Genomic DNA, 26,066 nt, shown 5'->3' with positions numbered 1-26,066 from the left:
TCTGTGATAATAGCCACTTGAACTAAAAATCACACCACAGCAGGTTACTTCCAGTCCCACAAGATCAGTCACTTACCCCAGATCACGTGGAATTCCAGATCTACACCAAAGATAACACGAGCAGCTTGTTTTATAGTAAACTAACTACAGATTAAGAGTTATTGAAAGACTAAAGCAGGTAAAATACATGCACAGGTGAGTCGCAGTCTATAATTCCAGATGGCAGTAGAGAGGTAATATTCTACCAGCTTCCTAAAAGACACACTTTGGGCTCTCCAAAATAATTCCTTGCTCAGTTATTTTGCCCTGTTAATAACGAAGTTGATTGACTCTCACCGCGAGAGTATTCATACCATTCAGAAATGGAGTATTTTTCTTGAGTCCACATTTATAGCTTCTTCTGTTAGCTTGTGGTCTATCAGGCTATGTCTAGACTGCAGCACTTTTACGAGATACCGTGGTATCCCAGAAAAGCAATGCGGTGTCCAAGGAATGCGCCCACTTGCCTTAAAAAAATTTTGTAAAAGTGGATGCATTCTTTCTCCATCCCTGTTATCCTCGTTTTATGAGGATAGCTCAAACCAGCTGTGTAGACATGCCAAATTGCGGAAAAGCCTCTTTCAAAAGAAAAGTGGAAAAACTGCAATTTGCATATTATTTTCCTCCTTTTCTTTGTAGTCTAGATGTAGCCTCAGTGTCCCTATCCACCTGAGTTTTTCCTCTGAGGCTGACGAATAAGGAACACATTTAGAGTCTCTGAGCTCAGGTCAACACCACAATGACCATTTCCTTTGACATTAACACCTTTTCTGATAAAGTCCCTCATTAAACACCTTTTTTAAACACCCAAAGCACTAATCCCTTTCATCTATTCCAATAAATTGATCTGAGTAAACTCTATCATGACCTCATCAGCCAGCATCACAGAAGGAGTGTTTAAAAGGGGAGCCAGACTTGCCAGCTGACCAGGAGGAAACAGATCTCTTCCTCTTTTAGGGAAAGGTACTGTCAAGGATCTGAAGATTGTCAGCGGGAGAGATGTGTGGTCCAGGACTATTGAGTTTGTTTTGGGGCTATTTTTTTGCTGTGTGTTTATAAAAGGTTTATTGGCCCATGCTGGGCTTCCTGGGAGAAGCAAAGATTGCCCAGCAGAGGTGGGGGGAACAATCTAAATAAACTCTGGGGATTTCTTCCATTTCATTTGAACCCGCCCTGTGGGTCCTGATGAGGATGTGGTCAACCCTTCATTTTACGTTAAACTGGTGTCTTTGCAGTGCTGTAGTCTTTCCCCCCCTCTTATCAATGGCCTTTAAATACCATTGTAAATGTCTGTTTCTTTTCATAAGAACATAAGAACGGCCGTACTGGGTCAAACCAAAGGTCCATCTAGCCCAGTATCCTGTCTACCGACAGTGGCCAGCACCAGGTGCCCCAGAGAGGGTGGACCGAAGACAATGATCAAGCGATTTGTCTCCTGCCATCCCTCTCCAGCCTCTGACAAACAGAGGCCAAGGACACCACAGCCTCCTCTGGCAAGGAGTTCCACAGGTTGACAACACGCTGTGTGAAGAAGAACTTCCTTTTATTAGTTTTAAACCTGCTACCCATTAATTTCATTTGGTGTCCTCTAGTTCTTCTATTATGGGAACTAATAAATATCTTTTCTTTATCAGCCCTCTCCACACCACTTATCACACAATCATATATCCATGATCCACGTTCTGAAAAATGTTGAGCATAGTTTTAGTCACTAGGTAACTTCCCAGCAAAAGCTTACTAGGATTTATGGCCCTCGCTATATAGACAGAGCTTCCAATCTGGCCTATTGTAAGAGGACTTCCACATATGAAACTTTTGCAGGACCTGGCCTAAATATTGACACCGCTAATAGACAACAGACTCATTGTTTTTATGGGGTTACTTGTTTCTAAACTTAAAAAAAAAATCCTCCGATTTTCAAAAACTCTGCCAAATGGATGGTGACTTTGCAGATGTGTGTGCATAGTTCCTCGGATCTCCTGGGTAATCCTGAAACGATCATTAGGACTGGAGGAAAAATAGATTATTTTCCCACAACAGTTGTAATAAAATATTTCCTCTGTCTTTATTGAACATTTCCAAATGCGATCATATTTGAGTAGCTCTAATTAAATTAAATTAGTATCAATAATGCCACGTTATGATTTAATTTTTATTGATTGTTACCTATTTGGCCACTTTATGCTTCCTGTCTTGGGTGTTGCTTGAAGAATGACACTTTAGGGTCTAAAATAACACTGTATTCTTGGCATAATGATTCCTTGCTTTCAAATACCCTGCAGGATCGAATTCCAGCGGGATCCTGGAAATTGTCTGGCTGTGAGCTGACTCTGACTGTGTCCTACTTACTGAGTAGACTCCAGATTAGATTATTACAGACATTGATTTAGCAACGCAGTCTTCAAAGGTAAAAGCTCCATGTTAATGACAATCCTGATGTGATCTCCTCCTGAGAGGATTGATGGACACCTGGCTATTTTAATCTGCTGCTGTAACCTGTGCGATTACCTCTGATTATCTTGGGTTATCTACTGAGCCAGACGATGGTAGAGAAACCTGCCGTGTTTGCTTTAAAACAAAAGCTGAATTGCTCTTTATTAATTTGATGTAGTGAGTTTGCTATATCTTTTCACTGTGTTACACCATGTGGTTTCCTTTAAAGCCAGGCCTGTACAAGGGGAGAATGTCGACCTTAGATATGCAACTGCTGCTATGAGAATATCTTGCATCAGGGGTTCCCAAACTTTTTGACACGGGGAATAATAAATCTATTCATGAGCTTTTGGAGGACTGGGAACATGTATTTGCATATTCATTAAGCAAATGATAAATATGCAAATAAGTTGTTTCTGGTCCTCCCAAAACCCCTAGTGCCACCTTTAGCAAAGCTTTTGATACGGTCACCCACAATATTCTTGCCAGCAAGTTAAGGGAATATGGACTGGATAAATGGACTGTTAGATGGATAGAAAGCTGGCTAGACCAGGGTTTCCCAAACTTTTTACTTTAGTTGGAACCCGTTTTTTTTTTAATACTGTTTTTTGCAGCCCAAAAATATAAATGCATACAAAAAAAAAGAATGAAAAAGGACTAAATGTTCACTGTTTCACCTGGCTGCGTCCTCTGCCCAGCCCAGGCCAGGGTGTGTGGGAACCAGTGCCGCACGGGCACTCCAGGAACCCAGAACATCTGGCTGCATCTTCCGCCCAGCCTGGACCAGGCCTTGGGGGACCTGGCACCGCATGGGCACTGCAGGAGGCGGGAGGAGGAGCAGATTGGGAGTAGAGTCTCTGGCTAGGAGGGAGGGTGTGAGGAAGGAACTTGAGTAGGAGTTGGACCTCCCTGTTCTGGCATCTTCTGGACCTGACTGATCCCAGATGAGGGATTTTTTGGACCAGGGGAGGTCATTTCAGGGCTCCTGGTTCCCCCCCCCTCCCCACTAGGCTTCTTTGCATCTCCCTCCCCTGCAAACCAACTGAGCTGCCCGCCCCTGCTGGTTCCCTGCACCTCCCCCAAAACCCTCCCCCACAATCCAAGGGAGAGCAGCACCAGTTCCCTGCAGCCCCTCACAGCCCAGCTGAGCTGCCTGTCTGTTCCCTATGCCTCCCCGCATCCACTTCAGCCCAGTTGAGCCCCGCACTGGTTCCCGGCATGCCTCCCTAGCAGCGCAGCTGAGCCCTGTTTCCCTGCACCTCCTCCCAAGCCCCGCAAAACTGCTGAGCCAAGCTCTGATTTCCTGCCCCTTCCTCCCCTTGATCCTAGCCCTGGGTTCCCGGCACCGCCCTCCTCCTGCAGCCAAACTGATCTCTGAGCCCTCCCCCCCCGCAGCCCAGCCCAGCCCAGTACCCTGCACCTCTTCACTCTCGCAGCCCAGCTGAGCTCCGTTTCCCTGAACCTCCCCCCAAACCATGCAGAGCCCAGCACAGATTCCCTGTCCCTCCCTTCCTCCCTCCCCTTGAGTCCAGCGCCGGGTCCCCAGCACCTTCCTCCTCCTGCAGCCCAGGCAATCCCAGCGCTCCGCACCTCCCTCCCTCCCCCCGTAGCCCAGCCTGGTGCCCCCCTAGCGTGGTGCCTGGGGGCAACTGCCCCCCCATATCCACCTCGCTACACCTCTGCTGGGAGCCTGGAACATCCAGCTGTATCCTCCACCCAGCCCGGCCCAGGGACTGGGGGACCCGGCACCGCACGGGCACTCCAGGAACCCGGAACACCCTGGCAGCCACGCTGAGGCCTGGTATTTTTTTCCCACAGACCAGTACTGGGCTGTGGCCCATAGTGTGGGAAATGCTGGCTTACATCAAATTTCCACGGCATCCGCACTGTGGGAGATTGATGGAAGAAACTCTCTTGTCCACTTCCTTGATTCCTTGCAAACCGGTGAAGTATCAGAGAGGAGAGGGAGCACCATCAGCAGTCGATTTAGTGAGTCCTTACTAGACCCACTAAATCGAACCCTGGGGAGATCGATCTCTGCTGAGTCAATCTAGGTGTAAGTGGAGACAAACCCTAAGAAAGAAGGAGCTACCGCTGGAGGGGATGGTGTGCACAGGCATTATCCTTATTAGTTCTGGAGGGGTTTCAGAATGAGGTGAAGGAGCAGCTAACAAAATTAAGACATTTATCTTTTAAAAGCAGCAACTGTGCCTACAAATAGGCTAGTAATCAATGTGCCTGGTGACCCTGAAACTAATTATACATGGGGCTGCTGATGAATACTTCACAGTAGCGAGGTGAAATCTCAATTCTAACATGAGGTAGGTGAAAATGGCTTTCGGAGGGGGCAGCTGTTTTCCTTGAGGTTGGAGCAGCCAAACTGAGAAAGAAAGTCTGGTCTGGAATTTGTGACATTATCAGTCAATTGATAAATAAAACCAAGCCCTGGCTAGATGCTGAATCTTAACCCTATACCCGTGGTGTCCAATTACTGTAGCAGCTACTGCTGCAGCGAACTAGCCTGTTATTCTGGAAATATAAATAATGTTGTGAGCCAACTAGCCACACTCAGCCAGCCAAATAGCCACATAGCTAGTGTGGCTAGTGTGCTGGCCATTTACAAAAGGGCAGAAAAGTCACCAGCAGATAGAAAATACTTCTATATTGTCTATTATTGAGTCTCTTGTATTTTCCTCTGAAGCAGCTGTTACTGGCCACTGTTCAAGATAGGATACTGGACTTGATAAACCACTGCTCTGATCTGATGTGGCAATTCCTACATCCCCATAAGATTGGCTTAAGGCAGGGTATTGCAAGTCATTATTAAATGTGACAGAGATGGTGTGTTTTATCCAGGGACGAAGTTTGTTTACTTGGGAGCAATTCCCTATCACTGGCTATTTCAGTGACATGTTTGAATTAGTTTCAAGCTTAGTTGTTTATGAAATTCACTCACTTAAAAGAGCCAAAATTGGGACTGAGTGTGTGTGGTGAGATTGCATGTGACATCTTGCTGAGGAGTGGATACACTCACAGCTGCTATGTTGCCACTGCAGTCTCTGAGTTCTGTTTTCAACAGGCTCCTGCTTATTGTCTCTCGTTCAAAGTAGCAACATGTGGCTGCTTATTATTGGTAATAATCATACTTAGCACTTGCATGGCATTTTTCATCTCTGTTGGGTCATTCAAACAACACAAACAGGGCAAATCGGGGACAATTTACCACAAGTGCAGTCGGTAATAAGCTGTTTTTCCCTCAGGTAGTGCTAGAATGTAAAAAGCAAGCAAGAGTTAGCGCACATGTAGGCTCTGACTCAGGGAAGCAATAATTAAATGTTCTCCTACCTGGGGATGAATTTAGACATATGCTCACATCCTTTTTTGGGAGATGAATCTAAATGTCGTAGGGAGGACTGAATGAGAAGTTTCCGTAACTGTTGTTTTTCAGTGGAAAAGTGGGCTGGGGAGGAATGAATCATTTTGTGGAAATTGTCTGCTTTCTACAGAACGTTTCGGAGGTTTTGACCTAAACTGAACATTTCTAGTTTTTGTGTCCGTTTTGGTTATTTTTAATGGAAATTCATGGTTTTCCCAAGGAAGATGTTACCACTTTCCAATCAGCTGGTGTTCAGATGCCTTCTCTTTCTAAGTGCTGTATGAGGAGCAAAATAACCAACCTCAGATAAATACATATCTACATGAGTAACCACCCCAAACACTGCAATCATATATATAGTAGACCAATGTCTGAGAGTCTGTAACATTGAAATGCTGGCAGTTCCCTCTGGGCGGCGCTGTTGCTGAAATGCTGGCTGTTCCCTTTGGGCGGCGCTGTTGCTGAAATGCTGGCTGTTCCCTCTGGGCGGCGCTGTTGCTGAAATGCTGGCTGTTCCCTCTGGGCGGCGCTGTTGCTGAAATGCTGGCTGTTCCCTTTGGGCGGCGCTGTTGCTGAAATGCTGGCTGTTCCCTCTGGGCGGCGCTGTTGCTGAAATGCTGGCTGTTCCCTTTGGGCGGCGCTGTTGCTGAAATGCTGGCTGTTCCCTCTGGGCGGCGCTGTTGCTGAAATGCTGGCTGTTCCCTTTGGGTGGCGCTGCTGCCTGAAATGCTGGCTGTTCCCCCTGGGTGTCCCATGCTGCATGGGGAGTGCGGGGCCCAAACGGCCGCGTGTGCTGCTTGCTCCCCCGCGGCGGCCCAGCTGAGTGGCGCAGAAGTCAACCGAGCACCACAGCAGGAGGGGAAGGGGGATGGGGCGGTGATGTACATGGCCAGGGGGCGGGGCCTGGATGAACGTACATCCCCGACAGAGACAGAGGAGAACAGAGGACACAGAGAGGAAGTGGAGGAGAGCAGAGAAAGAGTGAGAGGCAGGAGAGGTAGAAGAGAAAGAGAGAGATGGAGAGAGGCAGGAGGCGGAGGAGAGCTGATAGTGGGGGAGGCAATAGGGGAGCGAAAGAGAGAGAAAGAAAGACAGAGCAAGAGACCGGAGGCTCAGGAGAGAATAGTGAGATAGAAATGGAAAAGGACATGGAAGAGAGACCTGGAAATCCTATCTTATGATGGGCTATTGGCTAGTATTGTAATAATGAGATATAGTATCTTACAGTATGATGCTGTTTCTAAGGAAAGGGTTATTTATTTCCTAGGAATTAATGCAGGGTGACCAATGTTCCCTCTAACTTTTTCCATCCAAGTGTGGATTTTTTCCATAACTGTGCAAAATAATTTTTTTGACGTGTACTGAGGCATGTGTGAATGTGCACTATTAGTAGAAACAAACCTAGCTATGGATGATCTACTAATCGGCTGGGCAGCATTTGAATCTCTCCTGAGTGGCTGCATGCCCACAGCTTACTGGGAACACTAGTGGTGTCAGGAATTGTGGGAAGGACTGGGGGAGAGGTTGGAACTTACTACTTCCTCAACAGGGTAAGAACTTCCGGTTTCGTGTCTCATTTTTCATTTTTTTTTTCTTATTCAGCTGAAAAACTGTTTCAAAAGCACAAACTGCCATTCAGCTTCAATTGTTGCTGTCCCCAAAAGATCATCTTTATGCTACAAAGGAATGCAGTAATGTGCAATATAAGGCATCAAATGTCTTGTAAATCAAATTTTTCAATTTAGATATAACTTTCCAAGTCCCCTTGAAGTCTATGTGAAAATCCAGACCTTTGCCCTTCCCCCTTTGTGGTTTCTCAAGTTGGGTGACCGAAAATGGAAGTTCACAAAATCACAGGTCACTTTTGAAAATCTTGGCCTCTAGGTAAAACCATGTACTGAGCAATTTGGGGTCTAATTGCAGAGCGGTGGGTCTGTTATATCACTTATATAAGCTAGATGAAAACTGTGCTTATTGGAGTTGCACTTGTCAGCCTTTGATTACATGTTATGTGTTTATATAAAGGATAAAAATATTATTGGAAATGTCAGTGGCTGTTAACAATGCCGTTGTATATGGCTTCAAATCTGGTAGGCCTTGCTAGCTTTTGTATCATGAAGCAATTAATAATATATCACGCCCTATTTCCTATAGCTCGTGGCTATATTCGCTATTTATTCATGCAAGTGGTAGGTAGTTTTTCATACCCTATTGCAATTAACAGTAATTTTGCAGTTTGCTTTTTTGTCTTCAGTTCACTGCTGCCTGGAGAAGACCTCTCAGCACACCCACAAACCAGCGTAGCCCTGGTGGTGAGTAATCCAGAGATGGCACTTTAGAATAAACATCAGCCTTTGGTCTGGAAGGAGACAAGAGCTGTGGTGTCTTAGCACAAGGTCAGGCCCATCTGTAAGTTCGTTACTTGGGGCATTCCCTCCTTTCTCCCCACATCTGTTTGTCCTGCCCACAGAAGTTTCCTAACATCAGCAGTCAAAAAAGCAAGCAGCATATTAGGAACCATTTAAAAAAGGATAGGGAATAGAACAGAGAATATCTTACTGCCTCTGTACAAATCCCTGGCATGTCCACATCTTGAATACTGCTTAGCGAAGGGGTCAACTCATCTCAGAAAAGACATCTTGGCATAGGAAAAAGTTCCAAAAAGGCAACAAAAATGATGAGGGGTTTGGAATGGTTGCCATACAAAGAGAGATTAAAAGTCTGGGGCGTTTCACCTTAGAAAAGAGGAGATTAAGGGGAGATATGTTAGAGGTCTATAAAATCATGACAGGTATGGAGAAAGTGAACAAGGAAAAGTTATTTATTTGATCCCATAACATAAGAACTAGGGGTCACCAAATGAAATTAATAGATAGCAGATTTAAAACAAACAAAAAGAAGTATTTTTGCAACACACAATCAATCCATGGAACTCCTTGCGAGAGGATGTTGTGAAGACCAGTTCTTTAACAGGGCTCAAAAAAGAACTAAATAAATTCATGGAAGACAGACCCATTAATACTTATTAATCAGGGTGAGAAGGAATGGTGTCCCTAGCCTCTGTTTATCAGGGGCTGCAAATAGAGGACAGGGAAATCATAGAATACTAGGACTGGAAGGGACCTCGAGAGGTCATCGAGTCCAGTCCTCTGTCCCCATGGCAGGACCAATTACTGTCTAAACCATCCTTGATAGACATTTATCTAACCTACTCTTAAATATCACCAGAGATGGGGATTCCACAAACTCCCTGGGCAATTTATTCCAGTGTTTAACCACCCTGACAGTCAGGAAATTTTTCCTAATGTCCAACCTAAACCTCCCTTGCTGCAGTTTAAGCCCATTGCTTCTTGTTCTATCCTCAGAGGCCAAGATGAACAAGTTTTCTCCCTCCTCCTTGTGACACCCTTTTAGATACCTGGAAACAGCTATAATGTCCCCCTCAGTCTTCTCTTTTCCAAACTAAAGAAACCCAGTTATTTCAGACTTCCTTCCTAAGTCATGTTCTCTAGACCTTTAATCATTCTTGTTGCTCTTCTCTGGACCCTCTCCAATTTCTCCACATCTTTCTTGAAATGCGGTGCCCAGAACTAGACACAATACTCCAACTGAGGCCTAACCAGTGCAGAGTAGAGCGGAAGAATGACTTCTCATGTCTTGCTCACAACACGCCTGTTAATGCATCCCAGAATCATGTTTGCTTTTTTTGCAACAGCATCACACTGCTGACTCATATTCAGCTTATGGTCCACTATAACCTCTAGATCCCCTTCTGCCGTACTCCTTCCTAGACCGTCGCTTCCCATTCTATATGTGTAAAACTGATTGTTCCTTCCTAAGTGGACCACTTTGCATTTGTCTTTAATAAACTTCATCCTGTTTACCTCAGACCATTTCTCCAATTTGTCCAGATCATTTTGAATTATAATCCTATACTCCAAAGCAGTTGCAACCCCTCCCAGCTTGGTATCATCTGCAAACTTAATAAGTGTACTTTCAATGCCAATATCTAAATCGTTGATGAAGATATTGAACAGAGCCAGTCCCAAAACAGACCCCTGTGAAACCCCACTTGTTATACCTTTCCAGCAGGATTGAGAACCATTAATAACTACTCTGAGTATGGTTATCCAGCCAGTTATGCACCCACCTTACAGTAGCCCCATCTAACTTGTATTTGCTTAGTTTATTGATAAGAGTATCATGCGAAACCGTATCAAATGCCTTACTAAAATCTAGGTATACCACTACTTCTCCCTTATCCACAAGATTCATTATCCTGTCAATGAAAGCTATCAGATTGATTTGACATGATTTGTTCTTTAAAAATCCATGCTGTCTGTTCTCTATCACCTTACCACCTTCCAAGTGTTTGCAGATGATTTCCTTAATTACTTGCTCCATTATCTTCCCTGGCACAGAAGTTAAATTAACTGGTCTGTAGTTTCCTGGATTGTTCTTATTTCCCTTTTTATAGATGGGCACTGTATTTGCCCTTTTCTAGTCTTCTGGAAACTCTCCTGTCTACCATGATTTTCCAAAGATGATAGCTAGAGGTTCAGATACCTCCTCTATCAGCTCCTTGAGTATTCTAGGGTGCATTTCATCAGGCCATGGTGACTTGCAGCCATCTAACTTTTCTAAGTGATTTTTAACTTGTTCTTTTTTTATTTTATCTTCTAAACCTACTCCCTTCCCACTAGCATTCACTGTGGGTATGTCTACACTACCCTCCTAATTCGAAATAGGAGGGTAATGTAGTCATACCGCAACTGCAAATGAAGCCCGGGATTTGAATTTCCCGGGCTTCATTTGCATAAAGCCGGCCAGCGCCATTTTTAAATGCCGGCAGTTCGAACCCCGTGCCACGTGTAGCCACGCGGCACGGGGTTCGAACTGCCGGCATTTAAAAATGGCGCCGGCCGGCTTTATGCAAATGAAGCCCGGGAAATTCAAATCCCGGGCTTCATTTGCAGTTGCGGTATGACTACATTACCCTCCTATTTCGAATTAGGAGGGTAGTGTAGACATACCCTGTGTCAGGCATTCCTTCATCAGACTTCTCAGTGAAGACCGAAACAAAGAAGTCATTAAGCATCTCTGCCATGTCCAAGTTTCCTGTTACTGTTTCTCCCTCCGCACTGAACAGAAGGATCACTTGATGATTCCCTGTTCTGTTCACTCCTCTGGGGCATCCGGCATTGGCCACTGTCAGAAGAGAGGACACTGGGATAGAAGGACCTTTGGTCTGACCCAGTGTGGCTGTTCTTAACCTTGGTCCACTTCCTGCACTGTGTAGCACGCAAGCAGGTTTCTACACCTGTACAAACTCCATCTAAGTCAGTAGGGCACCAAGTTATGGCGTGCCCACAGGTGTAGACACCTACCTCCACACTATGCAATACAGAATGAGCGCAATAGGCTGGAGGGGATGATGGAGATTTCTCTTGTTATGCAAAGTCCCTAACACTAGAATCCCATCCCTGACTGGGCATGACTGCACCGTAAGTAAATGGTATTATTTATGCTAATACTTTGCAGTATACTCCTGACATGGTGTACTATATTTAGCCAATGTAATGCTCTGACTCACACTTCAGTGTCTGGCTATCAGATCAAGGCTGGGAAGTGAAGAGAGAGCCGCATTTTTTCATGACTGGTACTGCCCTGAGGACTGGCGTGGGTCAGAATCGATGGGAACAAACCGCACTTGTTCACCCGTGTGTGCAAATTCCAAATTGGGAAGAATGTGGTGGGGTTTTTTCCATTGAAAGTTTGAACGGAAAGGAAGCTGTTCACAAAGGTCATAGTGATCGAGATGTAGCCGTGTTAGTCTGGTCTTGCTGAAACAAGAGACAGGACTATGCAGCACTTTAAAGACTAACAAGATGGTTTATCAGGTGATGAGCTTTCGTGGGCCAGACCCACTTCCTCATCACCTAATAAACCATCTTGTTAGTCTTTAAAGTGCTGCATAGTCCTGTCTTTTGTTTCACAGAGGTCATAGAAATTCAGGAAAGTCAAGTCACATTGGGATCACAGAGAGGTTCCCTTCCTGGGAAAACGCCTGTTTTGCGTAAAGCCTGTGAAGATCTCAGGTGTTTAAGAGCTTTGTTGGATTAGCATCCAAGCAGGATCATCCCTAGAATTTAGGCATCCCTATGCTCACTCTCCCCTGCATGTACCTCCCCTCCCTCTGTGTGTGACTTGTTTCCTCCCCCAGCTGGGTGCTCCCCAGGCTCTCCCCTCCCCTCTGCAAGGGATGTTACCTGGGACAGTCCAACAGGGAGGAGCTCCCGGGCTTGAGGCTCCATGGGAATCGGAGCACCCCAGCCTTCCATGGGCAGGAAGCCCGGCTCAGGAAGGGCGGCTGATAGGTGTGTGTGTGGGGGGGGGGAGCTGCCCCCGAGCATGGCAATTTAAAAGGGTTCAGGGCTCTTGGCTGCCACCACCATGCACCATCAGATGCTCTAGAACCCGAAAGGAAGGATAAGGGAATCCCACGAGGGAGGTAGGTGGGTGGATTCCGGAGTGGCCTAGGGAATAGGGCATTCACCTGGGGACCCTAGGGTGGTGGGCTCAAGCAAGAAGGAATGCACATGCACATGCACATGCACATGCACATGCAATGCCCAATTAGGGCACCTTCAGCAAATGAAGCTGTGATCTGCTCACTCCCAGTTTATTCACTCTGCCATTATAAGGGTAGAAAAGGGGAGGGCAATCTGAAATATTTATACGAGGTGAGGCTACCTGCTCCCAATTCACTTAGCTCTACTCCAGTTTGAATAATACAAGGGACTCCTTCTAGCACTAAGTCCTTCTGTTCAAGGGTTGGAATCATGCTGCGCCAGGTGCTGTACAAACATACAGTACCGCACAAAAACCCACAGAAAGCTGGGACAATAAGACTATTTTCAAAGTAAACTTTGAATTAACCAACTTTGTCGTGGCAGCATTTGGCACAAATGCATTGCCCATGGAGAACATTTCTCTCGGGAAAGATTCGGGTAAAGCGTTTCAGGCTTTGGCTGCCTACTGCAGTTTTGCTGGCTGTGTCAGTCTCGCCCAATATGTTTACAATATTTTACATGTAGGAGTGATAACGGGAAAAAAGAAAGTGTTTGTCGCCGAGTCCCGTAAATGCAGTTAAGGATCACAGCGAAACTGTGTTTTGATTTTATTTCTAAACCGCGGGATTTAACAGAAGAATTTAGAACGTTAACCGTAAGAAGCTCTTTGCAAGCAACTAAGGAGCTCAGATGGAATTACAGGACACCATGAACTCCAAGAAAAAAAGGGAATTTGTCAAAGATTGAGTTTTCCCTTAAGCGAAAGAGAAGGAAGATTGTTTTGACAATAGCAATGCAGGCAGAGCCTTGTAACTTAAGAAGTGAAGAAGAAAGAGGAATTTCTTCCTCTGTTGTCAGAGGGAAAAACAAGCATTCAAAATAAACATGAGAGCAGATTTTTATCAGGTGTAAGTGTTGAAGTCAATGGCACTCTGCCAGTCTACATCAGCTGAAAGTCTGGGCCATAATGTTCAACTTACTGTCATTGAAAACGGGCGTCTGTCCTGAACCTCTGAACTTCCTTTGGTGGAGAAGGGCTAGACCCATTCCTCTCCATATGTGGGGAAGAGGAAATCCAGAGGTTGCAGCCAGACTCAGCAGTTGCCTATAGCTCAGGCCTGGACAAAATGCAGCCCCTGGGTTGGATCCAGCCGTCTAACATTTCCATCTTACTGATGGCACACCGGGGCGGCTTCATGATGCTCCTGGAAGTGTCTGCATGCCCCTGGTGGGAGGGGGGAAGCTGGTCTCCGTAAGTACTCCCCCCAACTTTCCTCACAGCTCCCATTGGCCTTAAACTGGCCAACGGGAGCTGCAGGGGCAGTGGGCCATCCATGGGGTATGTGGCGACATGGCAGCAGCAGCTAGATGTCTCCAGGAGTGGTGTGGGGCCAGGACAGGCAGGAAGCCTATCTGTATGCCCCTCTGTGAGAAGTGCCTCCTGACCAGAACGTGCACCTCCCACCCCTCCCACTCTCCAACTGTTCTGCCCCAGTCAGAACCCCGTCTGCACCCAAACTCGGCCCCAGGCCCTGCACCTCCACCCCGGTCAGAACCCACTCCTGCACCCTAACTCCCTCCCTGTCCATTAATCTAATAGAAACGTGCAGCCCCATGATGAGTGACCAAAACTTATGGAGTGGCCCCCCCCTTAGCAAAGAATTATTGCCCATCCTTGCTGTAGCCTGTCCCCCCCCTTGCCTCCCACACATACCCCCATGCCATTTCAGGAACCCCTCTGCCACCCCATGTAGGAGAACAGCTCATTTACCACCACCCCTCCCCCCCTGCTCCCAGGGTCAGGAATGGCCAATTCCACTCTGGAGGACAGGATCCAGGTGAGGTGTTGTGGGCTACCGCTGAGGAAGGAGGAGGTGGGGAGCCGGATGGGTGACTGCCAACTTGGGAGGGGGCTTTTCATGCATACCCCAGCCCCTTAGGTTGCCGCCAGTGGATGGGACGCTACAGGGTACTACTTCCAGACGGCCTCCCCGGCATACTTGGAAGCGCCCTGCTGGTAGCAGACAGCTACGCTGGGCCGTATTGCCACCTCAGAAAGATGGGCCTCCAATTACTGAAGCATCTTCTGGCCTGATGAGGACGTTCACCTGCCCCTCCATCTCCCACCTTACCCCCACCAGGAAATCCTAATGTTGTGTCTGTCCTACTCTCTCAGCAGCCTCGTCTGCCCAGTGGTCTCCTGCGTTCCCTGTGCCTGCTCTCTGGCCGAGGGGAAATTACTCACTGAAATAATGCGAACGTTCCACCTTAACGCCCTCATGCCCTGCTCCCCCTTGGTACGAAAACAGGAGAACAAAGCCACGGACCAGACTGGAGAGGCGGCGGCTGCTGCTCCTGAAGGCGCAGTTTGTTGCGGTCCAAATTCAGACTTCTTTCCTAGGCATCCTGGTTCATTTAATGAAGCCTAAGTCTGTGGAGCAATAGTCTGCCAAGATTGTAGCCTCGCCTCCTATTGCTTTCTGCCCAGTAGCCTGGGATTAAAGGGCATTTCTTGAGTACAGCCGCTGCCCTGCACTGCTAATGCTGAAAAACGACAGACCCTGCAGCCCTTTCCTTTCCCTTCCTGCTCCCCAAACTACTCCAACAGCCAGCAGAATGTACCTTGCCCTTGAAATAAAACACGCCTCGAGGCTATTCAGCTGGCAGGAGTTCTACTTATACCCCTTTCATTCCAGCTCAAATAATTTGCCAGCAGGCAGAGATCGAATCCGTGAATGACACAGGGCAACAAAGCCCAGTAGCTAATATAATATAATTATAATCCTTGTCTTAATGAATGCTCATCTTGGTTCCTAAGTCACTTGTGAAAATTATGTCCTATGTACATATTGACAGATCTGGAAGAAATCCTTGAAAAATTTGTTTGAGATGGGGAAGGAAAAAAGATGCTTAGATTTTTGTTGCTGTTGTCTTAAACTGAAGAAGCCAGCAGACAATTATTGTATTCCTATTGCTCTTAGAGGATATCTGTCTTTATTATTATTTATTTATTATTACACTACTGCCTGGAAGCTCCAGTGAAGATAAGAGCTAAAGGGTGATGGGAAATGATTTTCCTGTCTCTCAGAATTTCCCCTCTCAATGCAAGATGAAAAGTTGAAATCGCCCACTTTTGTAAAGCAAAAAAAGCTGGAAAATAAAATCAGTTTGGGTCCCCAAACTTTCTCATTTCAATAATTTGAAAAGAATTTGATTTTTGAACACAGTGTTTTACTATAACTAGCTAACTTTCCTAATAGAAAAGTCATTTCAAGCCAGATAAAATGAAAGGTTTCATTCTGAAAGAATCACTGAAACTTTGAAAATTTCCAAAATGCTTTTAAGCAAAAAGTTTTGGGTTTGATTGGAAGAAAAAGTTTGTCAAAAAATTCCTGAGCAGTTCACCTCAGGGGCCTGTGATACTAGATCTTGGGCACATAGTATGAGACAGCCCTTCTCCACAGATTTCATAGTTTAAAGTAGAGAAGACAGAGAAAAGGTAGGAAATAGAGGCACAAAAAGAAGATTGGTTAAGGTCTCCCAATATGTCTTCACAGGACACTGGACTGACACTCTGTAAAAATGGTTCTATCTGTTGGACCATGCACTCTTGGGTCATGATAAATGTAAAAATGAGAGAGTGAGAGGCCTGAAGATCACATGGTACTCTTCTCTTCTGTGAGAGAATCAATCCACTCATCTGTCCTGTGACACAGAAGCAAAAAGACAAGAACTAGGGGTTACCAAATGAAATTAATAGGCAGCAGGTTTTAAACAAACAAAAGCAAATTTTTCTTCATGCAGTGCACAGTCAACCTGTGGAACTCCTTGCTGGAGGATGTTGCAAAGACAAGGACTTTAACAGGGTTCAAAAAAAGAACCAAATACAATCATGAAGGATAGGTTCATGAATGGCTATTAGCCAGGATGGGTAGGAATGGTGTCCCTAGCCTCTGTTTGTCAGAAGCTGGAACTGGACAACAGGGGATAGATCACCTGATGATGACCTGTTCTGTTCATTCCCTCTGGGACCCCTGGCATTGGCCACTGTTGGAAGACAGGGTACTGGGCTAGATCGACCTCTGGTCTGATCCAATATGGCCATTCTTATGCCCATATGCTCCATTCCCAAGCTAATTGACTTGTGAGCAATCAGTTTGTTATAGAACTCCTCAGGGCTAATAGACTGAAAATAGGATTATTTCAGCAGTTAAGCAAGTGAATCCCAAACATGCCGTTGTAGCTAGAATGAGCAAGTCTCAGCACTTTTTACCTGGCAGCCCACAGCATATTAAGCTAAGTGAATGGCACACTTAACTCTGTTCTTTAAAACTGAAGAACACGCATTGGATTCTGTAGCCTGTAATGTCTCATTGCTCTATGCAGGGCACTAATTACATAAGAGTTATTACAGGTAGCCTTTTGCTCAATGTGTAGTTAAATTCTTATGCCTAATAAACACTCCTCAATCATGGTATTTGAAATTGCTCTGGGATAGCTGGAGAGGCAGAGAATGGACCCTTGGAGAGTGATTTGATAACATGCTGTTTAATTTCCATTTAAGAAACACTTTGGATGCCTTTGTATGTGTGAGGAGGCAGTCTATATTCTTCATAAAAAATGTTTATGTTATGAATATGCCATCACTCAGATAGGCTTGATGCAAAATGGCTCATGTAACATATCATTGGAAAGGTTGTAATGTACTGAATATGATTATCCTGTTTGCATGCATGTATCATTTTTACAGACGAAGTTAGGAATATTGGCCAATGTATCTCTCATTTCAAGCTTAGTGCTTTGTACCGCCCCCACTGTGGACTCTTCAGGTACAACAATGAAAAAGACCACAGTGCTGTTGGCCCATCAACAAGAGACAGGCTATGTCTACATTGCAGAGTTTTTGTGCAAAAACAGTTGCTTTTGCGCAAAAACTCACAGAGCGTCCACACCTCAAGCGTGTTTTTGCGCGAGAAAATTTACAGTGAATTGACAGAACAGGTTTTTTTTTTGCAGTGTAGGTATTCCTCTTTCTATGCGGAATAAGCCGTTTTGCGCAGGAGCTCTTGCACAAAAAGGTGTGTGAGGTCGGGAAACGGGGGTTTTGAGCAAAAAAAGCCTATCGAAAGAAGTACAGGTGTGCTGGTGGCCATTCTGTTAATGGGAATCAGAGCTTTCTTGCAAGAGAGCATCCATGCAGTCTGGACGCTCTCTTATGCTTTTGCAGTGTGGCCATGCTCTTGCGCAAGAAGTTTTTGCAGAAGAGCTCTTCCCCAAAATACTTCTTGCGCAAGAAGCCTGCAGTGTAGATGTACCCCTCCCCCGCCTCAGTGTAGGTCCTACATAGTCATCTGTGCCTGAGGTACCTCAAAGAACCAGGCCGTACTGTCCCCAGGGTCGGGAATTAATCGGGCATAGGCTTAGTCTGCAGACGTTAAACCCCGGGTTCAAATGCCACTGTAGACTCACTCAAAATACAGGTTCCAAAATAGCTGTTGCTCCCCCTGGTGTTTACAATGTAAAGACAAGACACAAGATGAGGCTGAAAAAACTGAGGTGGGCAATAATTGCAAGACAATGCAGGATAGGCATGTAGTTCACAAATCAAATCAAGTGGGAATTGTCTAGGAAAGAAGACTGAGGGAAAGGATCAAAAGGCTTTGTGGATCACAGACTAAATATGAGTCGACAGTGTGACACTCTTGCAAAAAAAAAAAAGCATGAATCATTCTGGGGTGTATTTAACAGGAATGTTGTAAGCAAGATGCCAGAAATAATTATTCTACTGTATTCAGCACTGATAAAGCCTCAGGGGAAGTATTTTGTCCAGTTCTTGTCACCCCACTTCAGGAAAGATGTGGACAAATTGGGGGCGAAAGTCCAGACAAGCAAAAAAAAAAATATTAAAGGTCTAGCAAACATGATCCACAAGGAAAGGTGGTTTAAAACCAAACAAACAAAACAAATAAACAAAACCAAACAAAAACAACTGGGGTTTGTTCAATCTGGAGAAGAGAAGACTGAAGGGTAGCATGACAGCAGTCTTCAGGTGCCTAACAGGTTTTTATAATGAGGAGGGTGATGAATTATTCTCCTTATCCCTGAAGACAGGCTAAGAAGAAATGGGCTTCAATTGAAGGAAGGGCAATTTAGGTCAGACGTTAGGAAAAACCGTAAGAGCAGTCAAGCATGGCAACAAATAACCTAGGGAGGTCATAGAATCTCCATTTTTCTGGAAGTTTTTAGACAAGCACTTGTCAGAGGGATGGTCTGAAGAAAATGGAGTCCTGTCTCAGTGCTGGAGACTGGGAAAGATAACTTGTCAGGGTCCCTTCCATTCCTCCATTTCTATGCTACATAGACCTACCACGTGTATGTGAGAAGGACAATCCTACCACAGCATAGCTTGTAGTGTAGACATAGATTTAAAGGACTAATGACAGCTTTACTCCACCATGCCAAATATCACAAGGCAGGTCAGTAGTAGAGCTGGGAATAGAATCAAAATCTCCTGATGCTTAGCCCAATACCTTATGCACTGTCCCATGCTGCCTCGTCATGCTAACCTCTAAATAATGTATTATAATGCAGGACTCCATTGTTAAGTTTTCAGACTAGTTCTCCTGAGTGTCTCATTTTTATTCTCTGGGGCTATCTACACACTGGCACCCTTTTCCGTAAAAGGGATGCTAATGAGACACTTCGGAATTGAAAATTCCGCGGGGATTTAAATATCCCCGGGGCATTTGCATGAACATGGCTGCCGCTTTTTTCCGGCTCGGGGTTTTGCCGGAGAAAAGCGCCAGTCTAGATGGGATGTTGCGGAAAATAAACCCTTTTCCGGAAGATCCCTTATTCCTACTTTCACTTGAAAGTAGGAATAAGGGATCTTGTGGAAAAGGGCTTATTTTCCACAAGATCCCGTCTCGACTGGCGCTTTTCTCCGGCAAAACCCTGAGCCGGAAAAAAGCGGCAGACATGTTCATGCAAATGCCGCGGGGGATATTTAAATCCCCGGGGCATTTGCAATTCCCAAGTGTCTCATTAGCATCCCTTTTCCGGAAAGGGGTGCCAATGTAGACACAGCCTGGGTGTGTCTAGACTACACCTCTCTGTTGACAGAGAGATTAGGTACATCGAAAGTGCCAATGAAGCCGTGGTTTAAATATCCTGTGATTCATTTGCATAAACATGCCTGCCGCTTTTTTTCGAAACGGAGCTTTTTCGAAAAAACGGCAGTCTAGACGCAGATCTGTTGAAAAATAAGCCCTTTTTTGACAGATCCTGTATTCCTCAAAAAAGGAGGTTTACAGGTGCTTTTGAGAAAGGGTTTATTTTTCGACAGATCCGTGTCTAGACTGCCGTTTTTTCGAAAAAGCTCTGTTTCGAAAAAAGTGGTGGCCATGTTTATGCAAATGGAGCACAGGATATTTAAATCCTGGCTTCATTTGCACTTTCGAAGGGCTTGATTTGCATCCCCCTGTCGACAGAGGGATGCAGTCTAGTCATAGCCCCAGAGTGAAAATGCCTCCTTTTTGGAGGCAAATTCCAGGGATATGGTCTCAGCCCAAATGTAAAGGATTTGGGAGAAAAATGTAACCCGGTAATAGTGAAAGATCAAGGACCTTTGGTTAAAAGGGCAGGGAAAATAAAAAGTTCATCCCAGCCACCGTATGCCTAGGGAGCTATGCTGATTTACACAGGATGAAAAATCTGAAAGATTTATGGTATAGCTTGAACCTCTCTAATCTGGCATCCTTGGGACCTGACTGGTACCGAACCAGAGAATTTGCCTGACCACGGGAGGTCAATATTGTCTAGCATCATCACCAGCACTTCCACTGCTTACTGGGCTACGAGATGTTATTTAGGGGTGGATTAGAGCTAAATAGCAGCACAGAACACTGAGAGCCAGTGTTGGCTGTAAACAAACTTTATGGGACTTCAGTACACTTGGCCACACCCATGATAAGTGGACATGTGTCTAGCTAAGATCATGCCAGACCATGGAAAAGTTTTCCTGGTCCACTTTAAAAAGGCCAGCAGTTTCGCACTATGGTTACGATTCCGGGAAAATATTGCATGCACCCACTCCCTTGGACTGATAGTCCTGATTTTTCTCTTGCTGACACCAATGGCAGTCAACTCACTCCCATGGTGTTACTTCTAATTTATATTGGCGTAGCTGAGAGGGGAATGAAGTCTGATAGTTACCTTGTGACAGTGAGTTCCACAGGTTACAACTGAAGCAGGAAGCTCGGCAGGATTCACAAAGGGATCAGGCATTTTTATATAGGGTTACCATATGCCCAGCATTCCCCAGACATAGCCTTTTTCTGAGCCTGCTTTCTCTGTCGTTGAGGGAGGGGGTTCAAATAGAAAAAACCCCCAGAGTTTTTGCAGATCAGAAAGAGCCCCTATTGTCCCATGTCCTGATTGGTGTCTCTCTTGCATCTGCATGTGATGGGTCCATTCCCCTGCAAACCACCTGCCCATTCTGGCCTCCCTCAACTTTCAACCAAAGGGAAAGGACCCCGGTGGGAGACACTGGATGATAATTCTCACTGCATCCTTCCACCGTGACAGGGAGTGATGCTGCCCACCTTCACATTTCCACTGAGTACCCCAGACAGAGGTACTCCATCCAGCACTCCCAACTGTACCCTTCCAATTTCCTGCTTCCACTCTATTGCATCTCCCCCACTCTGCTTTCCCTCTTCCCCTTAAATTCCCACCTGCCTGTGTTCTAATTTTTGGGAAATCGAAATGTACTGTTGTCTGGTGCCTAGGACTGACCAGACCGAGACATTTCAGCAGGGTAGCCATATTAGTCTCTTTTAGGAAAAATAATGAGGAGTCCTGTGGCACCTTAAACTTGCTAGTCTATAAGGTGCCACAAGATGCCTTGTTGTTTTTGTTCACACAAGACAGACAATCCTCAAAGCTAAGTGGTTTATTTTTGCCAGAGGATTATGGAAAGACCAGGACCTTAACAGGGTTCAAAAAATATCTAGATACATTCACGGAGGTTAGGTCCATCAATGGCTGTTAGTCAGGATGGGTAGGAATGGTATCCCTCACCTCTGTTTATCAGAGGCTAGGAATGGATGACAGGGAAGGGATCAGATTATGATTTCCTGTTCTGTCACTGTGTCTTGGGCATCTGGTATTGGCCATTGTCGGTAGACAGGATACTGGGCTAGATGGATCTTTGGTCTGATCCTGTATGGCCATTCTTATGTTCTTAATTAGATTCACCAAAGCAATAACCAAAGAGCTTATGCAGCACCATTGACTGATTAACAAGAAACCAAACAGTCCCTTTTAGGCATTATAACCCTTCGGCTATGTCTACACTACACCTCTCTGTCGACAGAGAGATGTAGGTTAGGCACGTTGAAATTGCTAATGAAGCGGGGATTTAAATAACCCACACTTCTTTAGCATAAACATGGCCGCCACTTTTTTTCGAAACGGAGCTTTTTCAGAAAAAAACGACAATCTAGACATGGATCTTTTGGAAATACGACCCTTCTTCAAAAGATCCCTTATCCCTCAAAATATGAGGTTTGGAGGATCTTTCAAAAAAGGCTTTATTTTTTGAAAGATCCGCGTCGAGACTGCTGTTTTTCTTTAAAAAGCTCCGTTTCAAAAAAAAAAAAAAAAAGGCGGCCATGTTTATGCTAATGAAGCGTGGTATATTTAAATCCCTGCTTCATTAGCAATTTAAACGTGCCTAATCTACATCTCTCTGTTGACAGAGAGGTGTAGTCTCGATGTACCCTTGGTTACCATCCAAACTGGTTCAATATAGCGAGAGGATACTGAAAACCCAATTCACCATACTTGAAGTTCTACCAAACTCAATAGGTCAGACACTTACTGCCAGGGGAATATATATTTCAGATCTCATCAAAATATCACGCTGTCAGCCAATCCTTAGTAAGCTAACTAATGATTTATTAAAAAAAAAAAAGAAGAGAGCTATTGAATGGTTACAAGATTATATCCATGACAAATGCTTATACGGTCCTCAGATGGCAGTGATGGATGAGTCTGCTGGCTTGCAAAAATTTCTCTGGAATCATCCCAAAAAGTAAGAATCCAAATGCAGCTTATATGCAGAACCTGTTTGAGTCTTTCCTTGCATTCTCCAGGGGATTCCAAGCAACTACTCGGGGATCTCAGTCCTGTGGCTTGTACCTTCCCCAGTTTGCAGTTCAGCAGAATAAAGATGCAGGATCAGGCCTGTGGTTTCATCTTTCAGCTGAAGTCGCCTGACAGTTGTGTTGAACCCAGCACATGATGGAGGTTCATCTTTGCTGAGCACACAGTGACCACACGGAGAAGTTAGCATTCAAACTCCTATGCACATGTAAGTAATCTAGCTATAGTCATTGACACAAGCGAACAGTTGTTCAAAATAACCGGGACACAATACTGATAACATTATTCATGTCCTGCAGCATCTCAGGTTTTTGATCTTAAGGTTAACGGAACAGTCACGTACATCATGTAAGGCAATTAAGACATGGAATGGATTTAGGAGCTAAATGCTAATTCGGTTACATCTGTAAGGGTGTGTCTAGACTACAGAGTTTTGTCGACAAAAGTGGACTTTTGTCGACAAAACTATACCTGTGTCTACACTACCACTGAGTTCTGTTGACACAACGTCGACAGAACTCAGCAGTTTTGTCGACGCTGGTAAACCTCATTTTATGAGGCATAACGCCTTTTGTCGACAGAGTTCTGTTGACAGAAGGTGTTATTGCATCTAGGGTTGTGTCTAGACTACACGGTTTTGTCGACAAATCAGCTTGCTTTGTCGACAGAACTGAATGTAGTCTAGACACTCTTTGTCGACAGAAGCTTTGTCGACAGTATCTGTCGACAAAACTTCTGTCGACAAAAGCCTGTAGTCTAGACGTACCCTGAGTGTCTAACAGGATACCGGTACACAGGCAAACATGTTTAGCTTCCATCCTGGATTTCTGTTGCTGCAGTTTCAAAGCCTATGCTAAACTTTAATTCACGGGGGAGGTTATGACATGGTGCGCTCCCGCGCCCTGGATTTCTCTTCATTAGTAATCCTCATACACTCCTAGGTAAGCTAACCATACTGTGCCTTATTTACAAAGTCTTATGCAACCTTGTGTCCTAGCACTTAAGGCTGGGGCAACCATCAATGTGCCCCTTAGGGTGTGTCTAGACTACACCTCTCTGTCGACAGAGAGATGTAGATTGGGCACATCGAAATTGCTAATGAAGCAGAGATTTAAATATCCCATGCCTCATTAGCATAAACATGGCCACCACTTTTTTTTTCGAAACGGAGCTTTTTCGAAAAAAAAAGGCAGCTGGATGCGGATCTGTCGATAATAAACCCTTTTTTGACAGATCCTGTAAACCTCATTTTGAGATTTACAAGATCTGTTGAAAGAGGGTTTATTTTCGACATATCTATGTCTAGACTGCCTGTCTTTTCTGAAAAACCTCTGTTTCGAAAAAAAGCGGTGGCCATGTTTATATCCCTGCTTCATTAGCCATTTCGATGTGCTTGATTTGCATCCCTCTGTCGACAGGCAGATGCAGTCTAGATGTAGCCTCAGACAAAGAAGGGGACGGTAGAGAAAGAATCTGCCCTTTGCTGCCCTTTCTTCCCAGCCCTTTTTTTTTCTGCCCCTTAACTGTCCCTAGCTGATGAGTTGAATCCCCTTGTTAACCAGTTAATCGACTTGTCGTAATCAACCATCTCCCCACTTGGCCCATTGCAGAGAGGCTCACAGAATGCTCAACCAGCCGGAGGCAATTCCCACCCAACAGACGGGCCTCAAGGTTGTTATCGCATGACTATGTCTACTGCAGGATTTCTTGCCCTTTCCCCCTAAGTGACTAGTGCTGTCCACCATCAGAGAGCGGATACTGGATTTTTGGTCCACTGGTTTGACCAAAAATCCAATTCCTGTGTTTATCCCACTCCTCCCATTAGTGATGGCTCTTTGCACAGGCCTCGATTACGCAATCAGTTCAACTAGTAAGGCTCACACTGTGCATATCGACAGTACTGTATATGCAGGGTTAGTGATCTAAGGAGTTTCTGATGGAAAATCCCAGCCTAACTGCACAAGAGAATCTTATCCCTCCCATCAAGAGAGAGAGAGAATTGCATGCTGGGATGTTTCATCTCTGCCTCTGGAATCTGGCTACTCAGGGTATGTCTACACTACAGAGTTTTTTGGAAAAACTTCCATTTTTCCAAAAAAACCCTTCAATTACATTCACACTGCAATTGTGTTCTTCTGAAAGAAAATTGAAAGAATAGAGGGGTTTTTATGACGTTGGTAATCCTCATTCTACAAGGAAGAAGCCTTTTTCTGAAAGAGCTCTTTCGGAAACAGGTGTGTGGACGGGGAAGAGGGAGTTCTTTTGAAAGAAGAGGAAAGAGAAAAAGCACAGGTGCCCTGGTGAGCACTCTATCCATAGTAATCACAGCTGAAATGCAAGATAGTGTCCATTCACGGTGGACGCTCTCTTTTGAGAAAGCAGATCGCTTTTTCAATGCACTTTTGCAGTGTGCACGCGCTCTTTTGGAAGTTTTTTCAGAAGATCTCTTCAAGGAAAGTTTCTTCTGAAACAAGCCTGCAATCTAGACATAGCCTGTTTGTTTGCATTGACCAAACTCGTGGGTTCTTATCAATGTGGGGAAAGTTTCAACACCCTAGAGCAGACTACAGGAATCAACTAAGCCAGTCTCACTGGACACAAAAATTCCTCTTCCATCCAGGGTTCATTACGGCGTCTCTTTGTCTGACCTGGCAGCATGGAACAATCTAATTCCAATTCTCTTGGCTGCACCGTTTGCTGTAGCTCTGTTTTATTACTTACAGTAGAGCAGTAACTCTATTGAGATGCACTGTGTGTGAGATTCCTAAATGACACTGTGGCAGGAAAGACAATGACAAGCTGGAGGGTGTCACAAAGCTGTCAGCTCTCATGGACTCAAACCATTCCCCAACAAATTCCAGCCGGAGCAGGCTCATGAATGATTAAATACATTTCACCGGAGATACCGACTGAGGAATGGAAATGTTGTCAGATCTTGTTGCTCTCTGTCTCTCTTACAGTCCTGATCGTGTGGGAAGAGAATATGTGTGGCCAAGGAGGAGGACGTTGCTTGTGTGCGGAAACCACAAATCCTTCCCTTTGTGTCAAATGCAGCATGGTAGGCACATGGGTGCAACACAACAGCAACATTGTCTTGGGAAAGTAGAGCACCCTATTAGGCAGTGGTTCCCCAAGCGTGGTCTGCAGATCCGTAATGGTTTGCAATTGTCTTGCAAGTGGGCTATGTGCCTAAGCCTTGCCTCCGCTCTCCAGCGGCACTCCAGTCCCACGGCCCTCCTGTACGGTTGGAGCACCAGTGCCAGCTTCCCTCCAGGGGGCGGGGTTGAGCCTAATGGGCAGGATCTGGCTGGTGGGGCTAGGAAGTGGCTCCATGCGCTGCCGCTTGAATGCCTGGAGGTTTGCCCACTGCTCCCATTGGCCAGAATTCTGGCCAATGGGAACAGCAGGGGGTAGTGATTGGGAGCACAGAGCCAGGTAAGCATCCCCCCCATCCTCCTCTAGTCCAGACCACAGATTCC

The 26,066-nt window shown here is 45.3% G+C and overlaps 1 long non-coding RNA gene across 1 annotated transcript; it reads left to right on the top strand.

Moving 5' to 3' along the window:
- The first annotated feature begins 2,319 nt into the window (after positions 1-2,319).
- LOC142830276 (uncharacterized) lies at positions 2,320-22,789 on the top strand. Its single transcript, XR_012905424.1, has 3 exons — positions 2,320-2,446; positions 8,103-8,160; positions 22,578-22,789. It is a non-coding gene; the product is annotated as an uncharacterized LOC142830276 (long non-coding RNA).
- Positions 22,790-26,066: the final 3,277 nt, after the last annotated feature.

The sequence above is a fragment of the Pelodiscus sinensis genome, chromosome 7 (assembly GCF_049634645.1).
Source record: "Pelodiscus sinensis isolate JC-2024 chromosome 7, ASM4963464v1, whole genome shotgun sequence".
Taxonomy (NCBI): domain Eukaryota; kingdom Metazoa; phylum Chordata; order Testudines; family Trionychidae; genus Pelodiscus; species Pelodiscus sinensis.
This window is presented reverse-complemented; position numbering and strand designations above follow the sequence as displayed.